This window comes from Cebus imitator, unplaced genomic scaffold (genome assembly GCF_001604975.1).
Source record: "Cebus imitator isolate Cc_AM_T3 unplaced genomic scaffold, Cebus_imitator-1.0 Scaffold42, whole genome shotgun sequence".
Lineage (NCBI taxonomy): Eukaryota > Metazoa > Chordata > Mammalia > Primates > Cebidae > Cebus > Cebus imitator.
The window spans coordinates 16,768,175-16,772,623 of NW_016107357.1; the positions used below are offsets into that span (position 1 = coordinate 16,768,175).

Consider the following 4,449-nt stretch of genomic DNA (forward strand, 5'->3'; position numbering starts at 1 on the left):
AGTCCATTACAATCAATTTACTACTCACCATCATCTGCTCTGTATGAGTTGTCTTTTTTTGTGTGTTTGTATCATAGCCTGTCCAGAATGTAACATCTTTGAAGAGAGAATTCCTCATCCATGAATAGCTTTCTATTTCTCATAGCACCTATACACAATTGCCAGTAAACATTAGTTGCTTGAATCACTGATAGTGTTTCAATGTTCCATTTGATGTCAAAGGATATCTCAGATGACCCTCCTAGAATTGGAGCCCTTTGTGCAAAGAGAAAAGTATAAACCCTAGACTTCGACTTAGCTCTTACTAAATGTGAAACCATAGGAGGAGAAACATCAGGATAGTATTTCTTTGAGAGGGCAAGATGACCCACGATGCAAACACTTTTGAAAAGGGACTCTGAACTTGTCACCCTTGGACAGAGAAGAGGGAGAAGGCTGAGAAATATTTACATGTCATTCACTATAATGACACGAGGAGAAACGAGCATTAGCCAAGTGGGGTAAAGGTCTGAACTTACTGTGATTTTTAGTATCATAAAGCTAAGTTTCTGGCTAGTTTTTTTTAATGAAGGGCAAAACATCCTCTTGTAATAATCAATTTTTAAGTGCAATTTTTTTTGCCTACTCCTCTGGAATTTAACCCTTTTTTTTCACATATTTAACATTTTTATTAGACTTTTATTTAGCCTCATCATAAGAATATAAGGGAGATCATAGATTTGATGTATGAAATTATTTTTAAATTCACACTAAAATACATTACGATTAAAATGAATTATCTTCAACCACCCATTTTGCTATCTTTTGCTGAGCAGATAATCTGTGCCAGTCATTGTGAAAAAGTCTTTATTTTAAGAAAAAAATTTAGTTAACAAAAAATTTAACAAGTTTCACTTAGCAAAATACACCCAAAAGGAAATCACAATACAAAGAAAGTTTTAAGTCAAGGCCTCACCAATTCCTGCAGTATTAGTATTGTGTCTCAATTCTCAAAACTAACTTTTAAAAAACTTAAACTTAACCTAAAGGATTTTAAATGAAAATATAAACTAGAATGAACAAACATGAGAAATATTTCTTTGAATCAGGGAGCTAGCACCTTTGCGTTTTCCAAAAAAGCACGTCTCCCCAGTGTGTTCAGTGATGTGGTGTAAAAGATCCACATTTAACATACTTAAACTACTTAATCTCAGGTACCATCACTCTGAAGTATACTACCAAAATGTTAATTGAGGAAAGCTGAAAATAGTTTTAGTTTACTTATCATCACATGCTGGAAGAAAATTTTACATGAGAAACACTGAAGAGGTAATTTTTTTAATCCAGATTTCACAAACTCATGGTGCAAAATGGGTCCCACAGCTTCCTCCATTATAACTGCTCTTAACTGCTTGTTGGCTGCCTGTGTAAAATTTGATTGAAATAACTCAAATGTTCCTAACAAAACTAGTCATATCCACCCATGCTGTTCTGCCCACTGTAGCCGGCCCCATAACAGCGCTCACTGACTGGCTCTCAGGCCACTATAAGTGGCCTGGGCGGCAGACACCCCCATGCCTTGCATCACCTGGCTGCTATATGCCCCATTGCTGGCCCCTGTTGTCGAATTCAAGAGGAGTTCTATGTATCTGTGTTGCATGTTGGCCCTGTCTTTGGACATGGCTGCGACAGCTTCTTCATGAGTAGCAAACTCAACATCTGCTTCCCCCCCCCCCCCCCCCCCCCCCACCCCGTCACTCTTCCATCTGGGCGATCTCAATATGGACTCTCACAGGATTGAGAGAAGAGAAGTTGTAAATGTCGTTCTCGGTCGCTTTGTACGGCAGACCCCTCATATGGACACAGTGGCCTGTGGTCCTCTGCACTGTGAACTCACTGTCGCCGTATCTGTGGTCATACATTCCGGAGAGACAGTAGCTGAGGTCTCTCCCGAACAGCCGAACAGGTCGATGGTGAAGCCATAGCCATCGCTGAGGCCATTGTACTCCTCATAGCCCCCATAGCCTGCACTGTAGGCACCGGGCCGCATCCTCTCCAGGCCTTCACAATGCCAGTATACCTCCTGGCGGTCCCGGGCCGGTCATAGGGCCCCGGCCGCTGCACGGACATGAACTTCAGAGGGGGATCGGAGTATGACCTAACTTTCTCCTGGCTGCTCTTAAACACCTCGATGTACCTGTGCCCTATCCTCTCCTTGTGCTTCCCTAGAGCTTTCTCCGCTAACTCCTGGGAGGCAAACTGCACAAATGCTTCCCCTGTAATCTTGCCCTCGGGGTCCACAGGCAATGTGATCCCGTTTGGCACAATTTCCAACCCTGAGAAGAACTGAACAGTTTCTTCCATTGTGCATCCAAATGGGAGTCCTCGAAGCCGCACGAAGCCGTCTTTGGCGCTGTCGGCACTGTTGGGACCACTGTGCTTCAACACCCAATCCATCTCGGTTCTGTGGGACTTGAACACCTCCATGTACCGGTGGTTCATGCTTTCCCTGTCTTTTTTCAAAGCCAGTTTTACATCATCTTCTGATCCAAGTTCAACAAAAGCCTCACCACTCTGCCTACCCTCTTTAGTGTAGATGAAATGGACACCTGTGGCCCCATCGTGAATCGTGCAGTCAGAGAGGAAGTTCTGCAAGTCCTCAACAGAGCAGGACCAGGGAAGGCCACGGAGCTTGACCACAAAGCCCTCACCTCCCTCAGGGCCCAGCATCATGGACACTTGACAGGATGGGTGTCAGGTGATCTTGGATGCGGCTTTTTTGTGGCACGGAGGCAAGCGGGACTGGTTTCTGTTGCTATCAGGCAAGCGCGGCTGGCAGCTAAGAGCCCCGAAATTCCACCGAAGCTCAACCACGCAGAGGGCTCCGGGGAAAGTCCAGGTGCATCTTTTTGTTCTCAACCTTAAGGAAGACGCGGCGCAGACCTCCTTCCACGACGGACCGGAAAGACCTGGAATTTAACCCTTAACTTTGAGTCTAAGGTTACAAGTTTGTTGTAGGATACCATATTTATTATATGTTTATTATAGGGAAATTCAACTTTTTAACTCATTTATTGTAAAAATTTAGCTTACCCATCTAAGTTTCAATGTATCAAATTGGCCCTCCATATGACATCTGCTGATTGAACCACCCATGGATCAAAAATATTTAGAGGCCGGGTTGTGGTGGCTCATGCCTGTAATCCTAGCACTTTGGGAGGTTGAGGTGGGAGAATCACTTGGACCCAGGAATTTGAGACCAACTTGGACAATATAACTAGATCTCGACTCTACAAAAAATTAAAATATTAGCCAGGCGTGGTGGCATGCACCTGTAGTTTCAGCTACTTGGGAGGCTGAGGTGGGAGGATTGTTTGAACCTGGGAAGTCGAGACTGCTGTAAGCTCGATGGTGCCACTGCACTCCAACTTGGGTGACGGAGTGAGCCCCTATCTCAAAAAAAGCCCATAATTTTGGGAGGAAAAAAAAACAAGGATGGCTGTGTTGTACTGACCATTTACAGACTTTTTTCTTATCATTATTTCTTAAACAATACAGAATAACAGCTATTTACATAGCATTTACATTGCATTAGGTACTATAAGTAATCTAGAGATGATTTAAAATATAGGGGTGGATGTGCATAACTATGCCATTTTATATAAGGGACTTGAGCTCCTATGAATTTTGGTATCCGTGGAGGGCACTGGAACCAATTCCCCATGGATACATAGGAACAACTGAACACCATCTCTATAATTAGTTCACCATCTGTGGCCTTATGGCATTGTTCTATAACTTCACCAGAATACATGTAGCGCAAATTCACTTTCTAGGTAGAAATCACTAAGACATCTAGTCTTTACAGTCTTTCTCATGCCTGTTTCAAAAAAATACATTTTATGATTTTTACAGACATATTTCTAAGTAAAATGTGATTCTGGTTTCTCCAATATCTTGAATATTTCTTTTAAATGACTTAAATATGGCTTTTCTGGAAAAGGCTGCAAGATGGAAAGTGATCTTTCACTAACAAAGAAAATTATAGCCTGGCTGAAATGGCTCACACCTGTAATTTACCACTTTGGGAGGCCCAGGCAGGTGGATCACCTGAGGTCAGGAGTTTGAGACCAGCCTGGACAAAATGGTGAAACCCCAATTCTACTAAAATTACAAAAATTAGCTGGGCGTGGTGGCACACACCTGTAATCCCAGCTACTCAGGAGGCTGAGGCAGGAGAATCACTTGAACCCAGAAGGCAGAGGTTGCAGTGAGCTGAGATGGTGTCACTATACTCCAGCTTGGATGACAGAGTGAGACCCTGTTTCAAAAACAAACAAACAAACAAACAAACACACACACAGCCGGGCGCGGTGGCTCAAGCCTGTAATCCCAGCACTTTGGGAGGCCGAGGCGGGTGGATCACGAGGTCAAGAGATCGAGACCATCCCGGTCAACATGGTGAAACCC

At 43.5% G+C, this 4,449-nt stretch overlaps 1 pseudogene across 1 annotated transcript; it reads right to left on the reverse strand.

Annotated features, from left to right (window-relative positions):
• Positions 1–657: 657 nt before the first annotated feature.
• LOC108302855 lies at positions 658–2,969 on the reverse strand (annotated as a pseudogene). Its single transcript, XR_005199815.1, has 2 exons — positions 2,900–2,969; positions 658–2,764 (listed from the first exon to the last, which is right to left on the reverse strand). The product of XR_005199815.1 is annotated as a heterogeneous nuclear ribonucleoprotein F-like (transcript).
• Between the last annotated feature and the right edge of the window lie 1,480 nt (positions 2,970–4,449).